Below are 19216 nucleotides of genomic sequence, written 5' to 3'. Positions count from 1 at the left end.
TGTTCGGGAAACTGAAATATCCAGGTAGCTGACAACTTTTTTAGTTATTGTAGACCTATAGGATGAAAACCTACTTATTTCATGTTAGAGTTCGCGTCCGTTTTTTAATTATTAACAATTTAGTGCAAAAAACGTGATTTTTTTTATTTTTTGCACTCTATTAAAAAGCTAAATAGTTGACATAAAATTACAAAGTTTGATATTTTAGAACATTGAAAAACCTTCAAAATGCCGATTTTTGAAAGTTAAAAAGTTAAATTGTTGCTTCGCAAACTGCAACATAAGTGAAATCGTTATTTGTTAATAACTTTTACTAAAACTAACTTAGAACTTTAGTGTTTCACCCAAAAGTTGGGTATTGGGGTCCTCAAAATTTAAGACTGATCTATTAATTAGTTTAAAAGTTATTCTATTTGTTTATCCCAGAGACTTTGCAATTTTGCGTATGCCAAATGAAAGTATAAAAGTGATATTATCAAAATATATTAAAAAAAGATAAAAAAAAATATCTAAACCTATCTAATATGTCATACTTGTTTTCTCAACTTCCTTCAAGTATTTATTTTTGCCTTTTTTGTTAGATTATACCTATAAAAAATTTTAAAATACAAATAAATAAGAAAATTAATGACAGTAGCAATTACAATATTTATAAAATAAATGCACAAATTAAAGAAAATGTTTTATTATTTTTAGGAAAGCGTATTTTTCAGGTAGGTACCTATACATTCCAAAAGTTAAACAGGTAAATTGGTTAAATGTGGGATAGTAACTAATAGTGCAGTCACTGAAGGTTTTCACCTCCGATTTCGTTGAACATCCCTAGATTTTCATGAAAATTGTTGAGTGGTTAAAGGATACGTCAATGAACAAAAGTAACATGGTACCAATTTGAGCTTTTTATTAAAAATAACCCCATTAATCGATAGAGGGAGCAAAAGTAAAATTCGTTATATAAAGTTATTAAAATAAATCAATAGATTTTGAGTTATTAAAGATCAAAGATTTTAATTTTTTGTAAAAAAATGCATGTTTTAAAGCGGTTTTTTCATAAATAACTCAAAAACTATAAATTTTTACAAAAAAGTTACCAAAAGTGAAAATAATAAAAAATTTAATAAATTCCTTAACCGAAGCCATAATAGGCATAAGGAAAAAGAGGAGAAGAAGAAGAAGAGAATAAACTCCTTACTTGAAAGACCTTTTAATATTAATTTAAAGTGAATGTAGGTAATTATTGAATGTAAATTTTTTCGGCCAGTATTCAAGCTTAAATAACGGGAAAACGAAGCATTTTATAAAATATGCTTACTTAACACTTGTCAAAGTACTCAGGGCCCCAGGGATAGTTATCAAATGAGCTCCACAAGAATTTAATAGCATCAAAATTAAGCAAATTAAGCAACCCCTTTGAATTTTTTAGGAAAAAGTTAAAAATAAAAAATATGCCATTTCCACAAAAATCAAAATTTATAGTAATCCCTATAACTTTCTTTATTTTAGCATAGGCAATGACCTCAAACGTTTTGACCGGTTTACAATGCATATTTTTGAGAAAAAAAATATGAGTTAAAGAAAATCATATTTTCAAATTTTTGTTTTCATTTTCTTTTGATAATAACTCAAAACATACTCGAAATACTTACGTGAAAAATGATACACAACCAAAATTAAGTTTTCTCTTTGACAAATATTTTACTTTTTTTATCATTTTTGCAAGATAAAAAATAACCGACATAGAAAAGTTTAAAGCCTAAATTTTATTCCGAGAACCATGTAACAGGGGCCCTTTAAGCTTTTTTATTAAAAAAAATAAGGTATTTAAAAGATCTAACTTAATACGATTTTATAGCCGTTAAAATTACCTTTCAAATTGTTTTAATTGTTTTTAGATGAACCTCATATAAAAAAAACTAAACTAGTTATTAAAAAAAAAACAAGAATATTTTTTTGGGAACATTTTTGAAGCACATATTTTAATGCTATCAACTTCTTTAGGAGCTAATTTGATAGATATTTCTGAGTATTTTTACGTGTTTAGTAAGTATATGTTATAAATGCTATTTAAGCTTGAATACTTAGATTTGAGTACTCGCCGAAAAAATATAGATTCAATTAGGTACCTATAACTCACTTTGAATAATTAATATTAAAAGGTTTTCAAGTAAGGAATTTATTCAATAATTTTTTTATTATTTTCAATTTTGATAAAAACTTGTAAAAACTTGTCTTGTAAAAACTGATAGTTTTTTAGTTATTTATGAAAACCCGCTTGAAGACATGCATTTCTCACGAAAAAGTAAAATCTTTGATCATAAATAATTCTAAAAGTATTGATTTATTTTGATAACTTTATATAACAAATTTTGCTTAGAATTTGTCTCTTTATCGATTTATGGAGTTGTTTTTAATAAAATAATTTTCACCCCGAGAAGGAGTAACACCCCCAGGGTAAAAGCGCAAATTGGCACCATGTTACCTTTGTTTCTTGAGGTATCCTCTAACTACTCACCAATGTTCATGCAAATTGATGGAGATTCGCCGAAATCGGAGGTAATAGCTCATATCCACCTTCAGTGACTGCACTATAAGGAAATAACATTTTTATCATTTCCGATATGCAAAAATGTGCTTCCGACAAAACAAAAATACATCAAGCATAAAAGGATAGATTTCTTTGATTTTTGCCTCGTTAATTTAAAATTCCAAAATTATTTTCAACTGCGAACATAAAAAACGAGTTGACCTTAATTTTACATATCATAAAAATACAAATAACTTCGAAAACTAATTATAAAATCCACGATGACCATAGTGTGTTTCCGCTGACATTAACCTACTTTATAAATTTTCTTAAACGAAAAGATTATGATCTATTTCTTTATCCAGCAGTAATATAGGTAGATATCTTGTTAAGGGCGCTAATCAAAGCCATATGTACACGTACAGGTATAATCGTAACTGTATGCAAGCATATGAACTACAAGATTAATAAAACAATTATCGCTAAAAAATTCTGGTCAAAACATATATTAAGAAGCCTCTCTAATGGCACCCCCCTCCATAAAAATGGAAGTAAAAAAATAACTTTTGAAGTTCGAAAATAGTTCGATTGAACCTAACTTAACTTAGTACAAAATGTGCACATAAAAAAGTACAGCTCTTTGAAGTTACAAAATGAAATCGGTTTTTTCTAATATATCGAAAACTATTACCCCCCAAATGTTTGTGTACGTTCCAATTGAACTATTATTGTGGTACCGTTAGTTAAACACAGTGTTTTTAAAACTTTTTTACCTCGTATTATTTTTTCGATAAACCACCTGTTATCAAGATGTTGCGTCGTTTTTTATATGTTTCAAAATATACCTAAAAATGTGAATTATAAATAAATTTTCAGATTATTAACAGGTCTCTATAAATCGTACTTAACCATAGTCCTGGATCCCGCGTATGAAAAAAAAGTTGATTAATAGCAAGCCGAAAATTTTTTAATAGCTTAACGATGTCTAGTCGGACCAATTTTGATGTATGGGAACACTGGAACAGGGGAAGTTTTAATTGTGGAACAGGTTAAAAATTTGGAACGTCATACTACGAAAACGGTCCATGTATTTTGTCGGACAGAACTTCCAATTGATTTGTTACCCTTTCATTAAACTCTCATGCAAAAATCAGACTGGTGTTTATCACCAACTGGGCATTTTAATGAGTGGAACACGAAAAACTGTCAAATGGCAGGAATCATGTTGGTTAGTAATAGCAGTCTGATTTTTGCATGAGAGTTTAATGAAAGGGTAACAAATCAATTGGATATTCTGTCCGACAAAATACATGGGGGCCGTTCAAGTATTACGTAACGCAGGTTGGGGGGAGGGAGGGACAAAAATCTTCAAAAATTGCGTTACGTACTACTTGAACGCCCCATTACGGTGCGTTACATAGGGGGAGGTGGGGGTCAAAAATCTTCAATAATAGCGTTACGTAATACTTGAACGCCCTCATGGGACGTTTTCGTAATCTGACGTTCCAAATTTTTAAACTGTTCCACAATTAAAACTTCCCGTGTTCCAGTGTTTCCGTCCATCAAAGTTTGTCCGACTAGGCACCGTTAAGCTGTCAACAAATTTTCAGCTTGCTATTAATCAACTGTTTTTTTGGTACGCGGGATCCAGGCCTAATATACTAGATCTTTACTTTTAACAGATTTTAGAAAATCTGGCGAATAAAATACACACTCCTTTTATGAATATTTTTCTTTTCTTGCCAATTACTGCAGAAAGATTTTTTAATTCGTATCAATTCACTTGCCACAATTACCATAAAAAATCAACTGTGAAATATTGTGGATTGTGGATGCTTTGTTTGGTTCTGATTTTGTTTGATTTGCTTTTGTTTTGCGTGTAAAACGGAAGAAGAATGTCTGGGTTGGTCTCAACCAACGACGGGTAAACAATTTAAAAAACAAGAGGAAAATGTACATCATGGTACTAGTCAAAGGAGGATAGCGACATTTCTTGTGACTCACATAAAAGCAGCATATTAAAAGAACTTTATTAAAACCCTTAAAACAAAAATTTTTAAAGCAGTAGAGGGTAAAAGTAAAAGATCTTACTAAGGAAGTAAAACTTCACTTGTAGGTAAATGGCATATAAATTTATTAAACATTTTATCTAAAATGATCCAAATTGGATTGAAGTGGGTACATCTATAGTACAAAAATCACACAAACGTTTTCGGACTAATCAGTCCATCATCAGGTAGAAAACTTTAGATCCAAAGTATGTAGTTGGAACTAGCTACATAGTTAGGTCAAGGGACCTTAAAGTTACAATAATTAGGCCATTTCGGCTACAACAATGTCGACAATAAGTCGATGTTTAAAGAATTTCGAAATGTAGTGGTACTACAATGTGGTCTTCATCTTGGCTTCAAACTGACCGACTTATTGTCGACATTTTTTTAGCCGAAATGGCCTAATTATTGTAACTTTAAGGTCTTTTGACCTAACTATGTAGCTAGTTCCAACTACTTTGGATCTAAAGTTTTCTACCTGATGATGGACTGATTGGTCCGAAAACGTTTGTGTGATTTTTGTACTATAGATGTACCCACTTCAATCCAATTTGGATCATTTTAGATAAAAATTTTAATAAATTTATATACCATTTACCTACAAGTGAAGTTTTACTTCCTTAGTAAGTTTTTTATTATGGTATACAGCCAATGAGAGGAATCTTTTCCTTTATATTTTAAAAGATCTTCTTCTTTAAGTGCCCAACAGAACGTTGGCTATTAACATTGCAATTCTGATATTGGTCAAACCGGGATATCTGATATTGCTTGCGGCGCTTCTGAATAGTTCGACTGATGTGAGCCCGAACCACTTCCGCAGATTTTGGAGCTACGAGTGTATTCTGCTGCCTGGCCCTCGCTTACTGTCTATTTTCCCCTGGACAATCAATTGCCGTAGACGGTACTTATCGTGTCTCAATATGTGGCCTAGATATTCAAGTTTCTTTTGTTTAATCGTGCTCACGATTTCTTTCTCTTTTCTGATTCTGTGGATTACCTCTATTTTCTATTTTGGTGACATTTTCGGTCCAGGATATACGAAAAATGCGTCGGTACACCCACATTTTGAATACTTCTTGTTTTTTCATAAGCGTCTATGTCAGCGTCCAGGCCTCCACACTCCACACCATACAGTAAGATCGGAAAAATGTAACATTTAACTAGACGTAGTCCTGGGGGAAGAGATAAATCGTTGCTAACGAGGAGCTTTTTCATATTGTTAAATGCTGCTCTATCTCGTTCTGTTCTCGCCTTAATTTCTGTGCCCTGTTCCTATTTTGCATTTATGTTGGTGCCAAGATATACATATGATTCTACAAGGTCAATTAGTATGTTGTTTATCCGTAATTGTCGAGCAGGTTGTTGTTTTTTGCTTATCAGCATCCATTTTGTCTTCTTGAAGTTGAAGCTCAGGCCGTATTCATCACTAACGGAATTAACTCTTTCCATTTCCTGTTGTAATTCATCTATGCTACTGGCAAGGATCACTGTGTCATCAGCATATCTTATATTGTTGTTTAACTCACCGTTTATTTTTATGCCCTCATTTGCATTTTCCATGCATTTTTTAAGTAATAATAATAATAATAATATCGTATGGCATTTTTGCCGGGGAGATCCTTTCGGATAGTTCCAGCGCCAATTACATCTTTAACCCTGTTTCAAGTAACTAGTGTCGATATACACTAGCCCAGGTTTTTAAGTATTTCTTCGGAATAAATATTAAATAGGAGTGGGGATAAAATACACCCCTGCCAGACACCTCTTTCGTTGCCAATTTTTTCTCTTGCTGTTTGACCCCAGTATAGGTTTGCAACAATCCGAATATCCTTGTCGTCAATATCTGTCTTTCGCAAAATATCTATTAATTGTTCATGATTGACATTGTCAAATGCTTTTCTAAAATCCACAAAGCACAAATACACATCCTTATCCACTCCTTATCAACGTCTCTACACCGCTTTATGAGCACCTGGAGAGTAAAAATTGCCTCCCTAGTTCCAAGTGATTTCCGAAATCCAAACTGCGATCTATCAATATTTGACTCACATTTATCATACATTCATACAGGGTGTTTTATTGGGAAACGGAAATACTTTAATGGTGAATAGAGGTCACCGAGCCGGTTCTAGATATAGTACATTTTTTGCCCTACCGACTTTTATAACCGAGTTACAGGGTGTTTTATCGATTTTGTCCATTTCTTTCCTAAGTCATAACTTTAGAACCACCCTGTATATTTTTTTGATATTTGGTACACATATGTCTCATTCAAAACCCAAACGACCGACATACTAACCATAAGAAAAATCCAGGTCCGGATTAACAAAAAACTATAAAGTAATTGTGACCTTAAAACAACACCCTGTATATTGAAATTTTGAAAATCTGTTTGCATATTTGAAAAGAGCACAAAAAAGTAAGTTTAATGGTTCGCTTCAATTTTTCGGCCAGACAATTTTATGGCTTTCATTTTGAAATTATATTGAATTTTTTAAGAACTTTGACATTAAAAAGCAGATATTATTAACTTTTAGTTATAAATTATTAAAGTTAATGAATAAATACTCATTTTAAAAATAATCAATACTTATTTACCACATTGGAACGACCCAATTACTAATGACAAGAAAATCCAGGTCCGGATTAAGAAAAAAATATAAAGTAATTGTGACCTTGAAACAACACCCTGTATATTGAAATTTTGAAAATTTGTTTGTGTATTATAACTCGGTTATAAAAGTCGGTAGGGCAAAAAATGTATTATATCTAGAACCAGCTCGGTGACCTCTATTCACCATTAAAGTATTTCCGTTTCCCAATTAAACACCCTGTATATTCTTCTAAAAGTAAAAGATAAAAAACCAATAATCTCTAGGGCAAAATTAACCGCCCTCCTTAAAAATGAGAAATTTTTATTGTCTCGAATTTCCTAAACATGTCAGATTTAAGTGATTTTTTTAATATGTTATAGCCTTATTCTTTAACAATATCGCTGTAATAATATTAGTCCACGTAATGAAGCTTAAAATAGGACAAAACCTCCCAATTTTTACCGAATGGATCGATTTCCTTGAAAATATTTTTATTTGAGAATAAGTAGTGGATAGTCCAAGGATCAAAATCTATATGAGGCCGAGAGGCGCTTTTACCATGGAGGTGGTTGCCACCCCATCTTGGGGGTGGAAATTTTTTATTTTATTTTGACCGTAAAAGTTGGTAAAAACATTAATTCTAAGCAAAAAACGTTCCATACATTTTTTTAATAAAATTAATAGTTTTCGATTTATTCGCTATCGAAAGTGTTAGTTTTATATCGAAAAAATCAATATTTTTAATCAGTTTTCTGCTAATAACTCAAAAAGTTTTCGTTTTATCAAAACAACTATGCTTAACAAAAATTTTGAAAAAATAAACAAAACTGTTTTTTTAATTTTCTTTAAGACCAATAATAATCGAGCTATACTTTATTATAATATGTTAGCTATTCTTCATCAAATGCTAAATATTGTAGTTTCAAAGTCAAAACACGGGAAACTGTGCATTTTCGAGAATAACTTGTTGAAACTAATTTAAAGTATTTAAAAATGTCTATCTCCAGGAATAAAAAAATACTCTCTAGCTCAAAAATTAAGTGACTTTTAATAAAAAGAATGTCAGTCCCTATTTTTTAGCGAAAAAATGATCGGAAACTTCCCCCTACTTACCACCCTAATTAAAATTAGTCATTGACCCTATTTGGTCTTCTTTATTTAGGTATTAATAATAGGTTCTAGAGGTTTAACTGGTTTAAAATGATTAGTTTAAAAAAAAATGGAGTTAAAAGCGAATAACGAATTTTTGTAGTTTGGTTAAAATATGCCTTTTCTTCAGAATAGAAAGATTAGCATCAGATATACGAAAAAATATTTAAATATAAAATTGTAGCTTATTTAATTGCCAAGAACTTGGTTTGCAAAAATTTTTTCTACATCAAAAATTGAGTGAGCTATTGGCAATTGAATCTTGTAATAACATGCAAAAACCACCTTTGCCAACCCTTTCAAAGTCACCTCTTTTTGTGGCTGAGGATTTTAAAGGGATTTCATATTAACAGCCTTATAGACCTTGTAAAAACCTACAAAATTATTTTTTAACAAACTTTCTATTATAAAAAATAAAAAAGTTACGTTTAAAAAATCAATATTTTTTTTGAAAAAAAAAAGGAGAAATCCAATTGGAAACATAATAATGTAAGTTAGCGGTGTTTTTAGTCATTGGCCTTATTTACGCTTCTTTATTTATGTATTAATCATAGATTACAGAAGTTTGGCTGGCTTACAATGATTAGTTTTTAAAAAACTGGAGTTAAAAGCGAATAACGAATTTTTGGAGTTTGGTAGAAAATGTCATTTCCTTCAGAATAGAAAGATTAGCATCAGAGATACGAAAAAATGTTTAAATATGAAATTGTAGGTCATCTAATTCCCAAGAACTTGGTTTGAAAAAAATTTTTCTACGGTAAAAATTGAGTGAATCGGAAATCAGTATAATATCGAAAAACATTGATTTTTTCGAATAAAAACTAACAGTTTCGATAGCAAATAAATCGAAAACTATTAATTTTATCAAAAAAATGTATAGAGCATTTTTTGCTTAAAATGAACGTTTTTATCAACTTTTGCGGTCAAAATATAATAAAAAATTTCTACCCCCGAGATGGGGTGGCAACCACCCCCCTGGTAAAAGTGCCTTTCGGCATCATATAGATTTTGATCTTTGGACTAGCCACTACTTATTCTCAAATTTTCAAGCAAATCGATCCATTCTGTAAAAATTGCGAGGTGAAAAGCTTCGGTTCCTGGACTATGTTGTTGCTAAACAGGTAAGTTTTCATTGTATACCGGGTGGACGAATCAAACTGTTTTTTTTTCTCAAAGTTCGCATCACCCTGTGGAATATTTTAGCATTTGTAAAATATTAAAATTAAAACCCAACTACAGTATTATGTTTTCTCAACATTCTGTTTTTGATTCATTCGCTTATGTTGGACCATAAAAAAGTTAGGTACTTTAACAACTAGCCATGTTTTTCATCAATACAGAGTGTTTTTAAATAAGAAAGGCAAAATGTAGGGGCTAATTGTGGATGAAAAAATAATCACAGTTTGCTCTATAAACGTATGTCCGCAAATGCTTCGTTTCCGAGATAGGGGATTGAAATTTTTCTTACAAACCGACGATTTATTTATTGCTTTAAAACCGGTTGAAATATGTAAATGAGATTTGTTGGTTTTTAAGACGTAATTATTGCATATTTTTTGACATACAATTAAGAATTTTAAATTTACCATTGGCGCGCATACGGGTTATATTACCTCGGGTTGGTAGTCATTTTATGCCTGATGTTATATATGAGGTCTGTTACACATACAAACTACTTACCAAAATAATTACCAACAGACTATCAAATAAGTCCCAGTCTGTTGATCAAGCAGGATTTCGCACAGGTTTGAGTACCTTAGAACACCTACAGACAATACGAACACTTATAGAAAAGTATAACGGATCCAATGAACCTCTTCATTTGGCATTTGTGGATTACAGTAAGGCATTCGATTCGATAGAACTCTGGGCAGTATTAGAAGGAATGAATAACCTAAGAGTTAATTCCAGATATAGAATACTCCTCAATTATTTATACTACAATGCAACTATGCAAATTAACGTAGCAGAAGGTGTAACAACAGGAAAAATAAGATCGGAAACAGAAACTGGACATGAAGGCAAGATCTCTTCAAAATTTTTTACTTTTGCATTAGCATTAGAAGATAAATATATTCAATGAGTTAAACTGAGTAAAATTCTGAAATAAAATCGATGGCAGATTTTTAAGTCAAATTAACACAATAGACTCAGATGGAAATGAGATGAAAAGTGTCGAACAGTATATATGCCTAGTCACATACGTCACACGATCAAACTGGGCAAACAGAATCAAACAGCACATATCACTAGAAGAATCCGAATAACTTGAACAACAATAGGAAGACTCAGTGTTTTATTGAAAAACATAAAGATATCAATAAATTTAATGAAAAGCGGTTTCAACAGTTGTATCCTACCAATTATGACCTATGGAATGGAGACCGTGAAACTTACATAGTTATCAGCCTATAGATTAAGAACAACAGAAAGGGCTATCGAACGAGCTATGTTGAGAGTTTTTCTGAGAGAACATATATTACGAAACGAGGACTTGGGAAACAAGTAAGAATTGCGCAAATGAAATTGAGCTGGGTAGTACATGTGGCATGATAGAACAACGAAAGATGGACCAAAAACATTGTACATTGGAGACCACGAGGCAGTCATAATAAAGGAAGACCCGAAATTAGTGGGTAGGTGACAGCAATGCAAAAGTGGGGAAAAATTGGCATAACGTATCATAAAACAGAGAAGAGTGGAGAGCTCATGGGGAGGCCATTGTACATCAATGAACCCTCTAGAATTCCAAAATTGACAAGTAAGTAAGTAAACGTGGCAGGAAGTGTCATAATGGAAAACAGCACCACTGAAATAATTATTCGAGTGGAAATATTTGTAGGGGAGTGACTGGAAAATGTAAAGAAAGTGAAAATTAGAAAAATCTATGACTGACTTGTTAAGTTCTGCGTGAACCAATATGTATCTTTAACCTTAACTCTTACGTCAAAACCAATAACATAATTTTTAGAACAGAATTATAAAACAACCTATTTTTCCATATAGGATCGCATTCTTTGTCTCTACCTGCAGTCGCTACCATTCATCCACCGCGACCTTTAATGCACATAGGGTTACGTGGAGGCCAATGCTCTAGGCTAGTATTACTATAACATAGTCCCAGTGTTGGTACACTGTACACTGCTGAATGCAAGCAAACAAGACAGCGAAGCGAAGACCGAATCCAAATAGGCAGCCGCGACTTTGAAGGACAAGGGTCCAAAAATTCAACGACCTAACTTTAGAGGGCCTTTAGAGGACACGCAATGTGATGGCGATACGATGCGTGTATTATGTGCGATGTGCATTGCCAGAGACGGTCTCAGAATCAAAACTCCGAAACAAAAAAAACAATTTGTTTACATTAGAAATATATGATAGAGAATTAATATCATTTTCTTTTGGAATGTTATACTTTTTCTTAGTTAAATAAATATGATGTTTACATGGGATTAAGCCACAATTGATCATAACGAAAGCTTCTACTACATCTATTCTTGCATTTTTTTCCTCTCTTCATTAATGCTTATTTTCTTGTGTTTAGGGACTTATTCTCTAATGTGATTTCTTTTGGCAGTCTATCTTCTGGCTTTCGTCCATAGCTTCTATTATAATGCAATTCAGAGAGTTAACATTTAGGTCTGTATTATTTCTTTCGAGAATGCTTTTGATGTGTCTTCAAATGTATTTATCTTATTCTTTTTGATCATGTGGTATCTCTGTTTTCCAAGACCTATTTATATCAAGACTTTTAGCATTCTGTGATCGCTACCTATTGAAAATTGGTTTAGGGCTGCAACATCTTTAAATATTCGCTTCTTGTCAATGATCATAAAAACAATCTCGTTCTTAGTTTTTCCATTCTGGCTCTGCCACGTCTATATCCGCTGTAATTTTTTATAGATAAAGCTGTAAGCTGTTTATTTGGAATAGATTTTTTTTTTCAGCAGGAAACTAAGTAAAGTTTCACCGCACTCTTTCCTATTTCCCAAACCAAATTTTCCCAGTGATGTTTCTATCTCATCTGCATTTCTCCCAGTTTTAGCGTTGAAGTCACCGCATATTATGATAAAGTGGGTTGTATCATTCAGGGCTAAAATAATGTCATCGTAGGTTTTTTCCACTTTGTAGCCCTCATGGCTACTTGTTGCGGCGTATACCTGTATGATACCGTTCATTTAGTTTGAAGATTAAGAAAATTGAGATCTAATGGTTGTTTCATGTTTTCTGTATACGAAGAAGGCAACGCCCTCGTTGTTTCAGTTTCACTACAAACCTGATAAAATAAATGATCTTATTTCAGCTGTTTTCAGGCTTTCCCCTCGTTGTTACCTTGCTAAGACCAACTGCCCACCCCCCCCTCACCACAGACTCCGTGGGATAGACTAGCAATTTAGTGCCTTATATTACATTTCCACATTTCCTTAATTCCGCTGATATTCAGTCGTCGGAACTTCGTTTGTGATGACAGGATTAATCAAGTGAAGGTGAGGTTGACATTTGAGTCAGTCAGTCAGTTCGGAGTCAGTCTCTGTCGACAAGAGATTCGTAGTAAGAACAATATAAAGCTCCAACACCAGAGCTAAAGAGATCCATAAATAGACATTCTATCACCGCCAAGGGCAAGTACTCATCAGCATTCTAAAGTTCCATTCCCGCCTGCTAAACTGCTCAACTTAGCTGGCGACGAATGTTCTGAAGAGTACTTTGATATTATCGAATCCATAAAACCAAGGGTCGACAAGTTCTTGAAAATTTCAAAACCTGTCTTGATCTTGTCTTGATTTCAAGACAAGATCAAGACAAGAAGTAATTTTAGATTTCAAGACAAGACAAGAAATTTTATGTCAATACCAAGATTTCTTGTCAAGAAAACAAGTAATCTTGAAATATCTTGACTAATAATGAAAACTTGAAAAACAGGCAGAGAAAAGAATTTTTCCACCTACCTCTACCGAAAGTATACATTTCCTGACCTGATTGCAGGGAGCAAAGTCGTACTTTCCCTCCCTAGGGAGACAAAGTACTTTTACTCCCTAGGGAGTAAAAGTAAAAGTGACGTTATTGTATGTCATTGATGAAATAACTTATTGACGCTCTTACAATATTTATACAATATTCTATTTTCTATTACGTAAGTATCTATACATTTTAACGTTTATTTATAGAACACCCTGTATTTTGCAGAATGGTAAAAAACAGTAAATTTTTATTTTGATTTAACAATGTTTACATTAATAATTTGACTTATATTTGACAGTTGACAGTTACACTGTACCTACTTGTTATATAAATAAATTATTTAAAAATGAAAAATGACTTGTTATTTGAGGAAGGTTAAAAAAGCATGTGTATAACATGGGAGTAAAGTGCCTTTTCCTCCCTTGAATGATTACTGACCTCCGCTACGCGTCGGGCAGTAAACTTCATTTTCGGAAGGAAACACTTTGCTCCCTTGTTATAATACAAAATAGCTATTTTCTGCCTGTAGTGCCAGTATCGCCTCTAGTACTACTACTACCACTATTCTGCTAAATGCTGCTGCTTTTTCCTTTTGCTGTCACTATCGCAGACACTACAGTCTCACTAGTCACTGGTTTCAGTTTTATCATTCTCAGTACTCACACTCGTACTAGTAGTCGCGTTAGTCTAACTGATTATTTCATTTCATATTGACTAAAACCGTAGCGCTTACGTTTCTTTCTATTGCGTTTTGGTAAATATTTTGAGCCAGAATCAGAGCCAAAAGACTCAGTAGACATGCTATTTACTGAAGAGTCGATGTCACTCATGGTAAAATAAGAGACAATATAATGTACTATTTATGCAGTGGCAGTGAAAGCCGTGTTAGCATGCAATACAATAAAAAAGTCGCCGAAGAATCACCGGACCGAGTAATCAAGAAATTTCAAGATCTTGAAATTTCTTGAGTCAAGACAAGATATAAGATGTCAAGAAAGCGCCAAGACAAGATTTTATAAAATTTCTGGATTTTTTCTCAAGACAAGACAAGAAGTTGTTATCAAGACAAGAATTCTTGTCTTGTCGACCCTTACGTACAACTCCATTATCCACCTATGCAGGCAACACTATGCTGAACCAACTACATGACTGCTATGGTACTCCTATGGTACTGTTCTTACTATGGTAAAAAAAGGGAGCTGCCATATCTTGAAATGAATAAAGCCTAAACGAGGTCATCATAACTTTATTCGAGTTTGGAAGCAATATCAGTAAACGGAAAAAGGTTACGACCGTGGCTGAATTGCATTAGATAATGTTTGCACGGTTACAAACGAAAAGTCAAGGAGAAACAATTATTAACTACGTTCTATAAATCACAAACGCAATTACAAAAAGTTAAACAAAAGATGATACAAAAAAAGGAAGCGACAAAAAAATTCATCAAATAGTGGAAGCAAAACTTAAAAGTTTAAAGGGCAGTTTTTTCTAATTAAAATGTTTTTTCTACAACCGTGTTAAAAATGCAATTTATCTACTCTATGTCATATTATGTATAAGTTTTTAGTTTGTGAAAACTGTCATTATAGATAGCAGTGCGTGAAGGGTTTAAAGTGTGCGTGAAGTAACAATATATTTTAAATGGGATTTACTTTTTCGCACACTTTCAATCGGTTTTTTGGCACACTTCCATATAATCAAATATCCTTAACTTTCGCGTTTTCATGGTGATGACAATATGAGCAATGACTTACAACAAAATTTTTGACAGTTTTGTGGTTTGAAAGTAGTCAGGATTTTTAAATATCAAAGTTCTAAAAATTGTAGAATAGAAATGAATTGCAGTGACGAAGAGTTACAGTTTTTTTATTTGTTTATCGTAGATAAAATATTGTATGAAACTGTGCGTGAAGTACTTTTTGCGAACTTACGCGATGTATAGCGTGCGTTCGCAAAAAGCATACTTCATGAACTGTTTCGTAAATAACTATTTGAGCACTCCATAGGAGCGGTAAAAATGCTACTTTAAAGCACTAGTGCTTTAAAAAGTTTAAGGCACTGCAGTTAAAAGTGAATTGTCAAATTGTGGTGAAACGTCAAAATATTTATATTTCATTTATTAACATTAATATTAATGTTGTTCTGAAGCTATTTTCTTGTGGCATTTTTATAATCAAGTATATTCAAATGGGAAATAAGCCACAATTTTACCTAAAAATGATTTTATTAACGTTTCGACGCCCAAGTCGGGTGTCGTTGTCAAAATACAAAATAATACTAAATAAACAAAAATGTTGTTGCTTAGTAAAAAATTCTTCTAATAATTTATTTAATCTGACTCATTTATATCGGCAATTCAGACACGTATTATACATTTTAAAGTAGACGACTTTAAAATGATATTGCCAATATTGATGAGTTGCGTTACTGGGACGACTTTACTAAAAGATAGTTCATTCGATTACATGAAATCAATCCCAACTGAAGAATAGCCGCCACAAAAAATCATAGCATGTGATCTGTCTTTAAAAAGACAACCAAATGCAACGGTGGCACTGAAATTCTCGCGTTAGAGATTCCATAGTAAATCACGAGGGAAAACCAGGAAAAACCTCGTGATACTATCCCGACATCGTAAGTATTTGGGTTTACATTTAGTTTACTCTCAAAACTAATACCAAATTCTGACTTGATATTTTAAATTTTAAATAATACTAAAATATTAAATATGTACTAACTCGATATGTTACTGATTTACTAATTGTGGTATTTTCTTTCTATTGACTTCCTCCTTTAATATGGGTAACCACATCCTACTGCATTCTACCGAGGAATTTGCGACACAATTGGTTTCATTTAGCATAATTAGAGCCGCTTCTTTGATTTTTCTCTTTTTACTATCTGCTTCTTTTAGGACTATACTTGAATCTCTCCACTGAACTCTATGTTCATTATCCCATGCGTGTTGACATATTTGAGATCTATCAAATTCTCTATTTTTTATATAAGACTGATGTTCATTTACTCTAACGTCTAATGGTCTTGACGTTTCACCTATATAAAATTGTTCGCATTCACAAGGTATTTTATATCTTTGTTCTTTCTTGTTCACTGTTAGGTTTAGTTTTAGATAGAATAGATCTCAATGTGTTTGTTGTTTTGAATGTTGTTAAAATGTTGAATTTATTTCCTATTGTTTTAAGTTTCTCGGATAGTCCTTTTACATATGGTAATGATATTTTCCTCGTATTATTTCTTGTGAATGTTGTAGGATCCCGTTCTAAGTTGTTCTGTTCCATTCGATCCAATCTTGACAATTCCTTATTTATAAACGATATGGGATAATCATTTTTTAATAAAACAGATGTTAACAATTGTTTTTCTTCTAAAAATGAATTTTCGTTAAAACAAGTAAGTTTGGCTCTATCATATAAGGATTTAATGATTCCCTTTTTAACGTTGATGTTATGATTTGATTTGTAATTGAGATATCTGTTGGTGTGTGTTGGTTTTCTATACACTTGAGTCTCATATCCAGTATCCTTCTTTGAGACCAAAACATCGAGGAAAGGTAGGGTGTTATTGTATTCCTTTTCCATTGTAATTATATTATATATGAATATTATAAACGATCAAGAAGAGACAATAAAGTTTACAATGGAAAAGGAATACAATAACACCCTACCTTTCCTCGATGTTTTGGTCTCAAAGAAGGATACTGGATATGAGACTCAAGTGTATAGAAAACCAACACACACCAACAGATATCTCAATTACAAATCAAATCATAACATCAACGTTAAAAAGGGAATCATTAAATCCTTATATGATAGAGCCAAAATTACTTGTTTTAACGAAAATTCATTTTTAGAAGAAAAACAATTGTTAACATCTGTTTTATTAAAAAATGATTATCCATATCGTTTATAAACAAGGAATTGTCAAGATTGGATCGAATGGAACAGAACAACTTAGAACGGGACCCTACAACATTCACAAGAAATAATACGAGGAAAATATCATTACCATATGTAAAAGGACTATCCGAGAAACTTAAAACAATAGGAAATAAATTCAACATTTCAACAACATTCAAAACAACAAACACATTGAGATCTATTCTATCTAAAACTAAACCTAACAGTGAACAAGAAAGAACAAAGATATAAAATACCTTGTGAATGCGAACAATTTTATATAGGTGAAACGTCAAGACCATTAGACGTTAGAGTAAATGAACATCAGTCTTATATAAAAAATAGAGAATTTGATAGATCTCAAATATGTCAACACGCATGGGATAATGAACATATAGTTCAGTGGAGAGATTCAAGTATAGTCCTAAAAGAAGCAGATAGTAAAAAGAGAAAAATCAAAGAAGCGGCTCTAATTATGCTAAATGAAACCAATTGTGTCGCAAATTCCTCGGTAGAATGCAGTAGGATGTGGTTACCCATATTAAAGGAGGAAGTCAATAGAAAGAAAATACCACAATTAGTAAATTAGTAACATATCGAGTTAGTACATATTTAATATTTTAGTATTATTTAAAATTTAAAATATCAAGTCAGAATTTGGTATTAGTTTTGAGAGTAAACTAAATGTAAACCCAAATACTTACGATGTCGGGATAGTATCACGAGGTTTTTCCTGGTTTTCCCTCGTGATTTACTATGGAATCTCTAACGCGAGAATTTCAGTGCCACCGTTGCATTTGGTTGTCTTTTTAAAGACAGATCACATGCTATGATTTTTTGTGGCGGATATTCTTGAGTTGGGATTGATTTCATGTAATCGAATGAACTATCTTTTAGTAAAGTCGTCCCAGGAACGCAACTCATCAATATTGGCAATATCATTTTAAAGTCGTCTACTTTAAAATGTAGAATACGTGTCTGAATTGCCGATATAAATGAGTCAGATTAAATAAATTATTAGAAGAATTTTTTACTAAGCAACAACATTTTTGTTTATTTAGTATTATTTTGTATTTTGACAACGACACCCGACTTGGGCGTCGAAACGTTAATAAAATCATTTTTAGGTAAAATTGTGGCTTATTTCCCATTTGAATATACTTGATTAATATTAATAGTACAACTTGCGCAATTTGAAAAAGGTGGTTTAAAAGGTTTTTTAAAATTTAATTTAAACTGTATTATTGCATTTTTAACACGTTTGTAGAAAAAAACTATTAAAATTTGTTAGAATAAACAACAATAGAAGTATATTCTTTTCTAACGCATTAAATTGTATGTGACAGTAAAAAACGCACGTCCCTGATTACAGACATTTACAACATTTATTCTAGTTATTCTAGTTGTCGATATATGGCGCCATAATAAAAAAAAAATTTAATTAGATAATAATATTACAAATATAATCTGTATAATTTATAAGACTATACAAATCAAAGAAAATACCATTTTATAAATGCAAGAAACACATTTGATTTGTTTTTATTCCAAATTGAAAATAAAATGTGACAACTGTCAGATTTAACTAAAATTTCATGTTAGAATAAATGTCATAAATGTGTATTATCACGGACTTACCCTTTTTCCTATCATTTGTTACGCACTGAAAAATGCTCATGAAAAGGACAATATTATCTTATTCTATAGTTGTTATGATTTACGTATTGACAGTATAGGCAGTTTTGATGTAATGTCAAGAAAAATATAAAAATGGAATGTCAGTTATGTTCAAGTAAAAGTTTTTGTACGTTTTTTCCTGTAATTGAGAGTGAATAATTTATAATTGTTGATATATAAGACATTTGTAGAAAAAATATTGTATGATATACGTGTTAAAAAGTAGATTTTTAAGGCACACGTGTGAATTTCAGAATTCGCTTCGCTCATTCTGCAAACTTTCACATGCGTGCCTTAAAATTGTACTTTTAACGCTTACATAATATATCATAAATAACTATT

The sequence above is a fragment of the Diabrotica virgifera genome, chromosome 5 (genome assembly GCF_917563875.1).
Source record: "Diabrotica virgifera virgifera chromosome 5, PGI_DIABVI_V3a".
Classification (NCBI taxonomy): Eukaryota; Metazoa; Arthropoda; class Insecta; order Coleoptera; family Chrysomelidae; genus Diabrotica; species Diabrotica virgifera.
Note: the sequence above shows the minus strand (reverse complement) of the source record.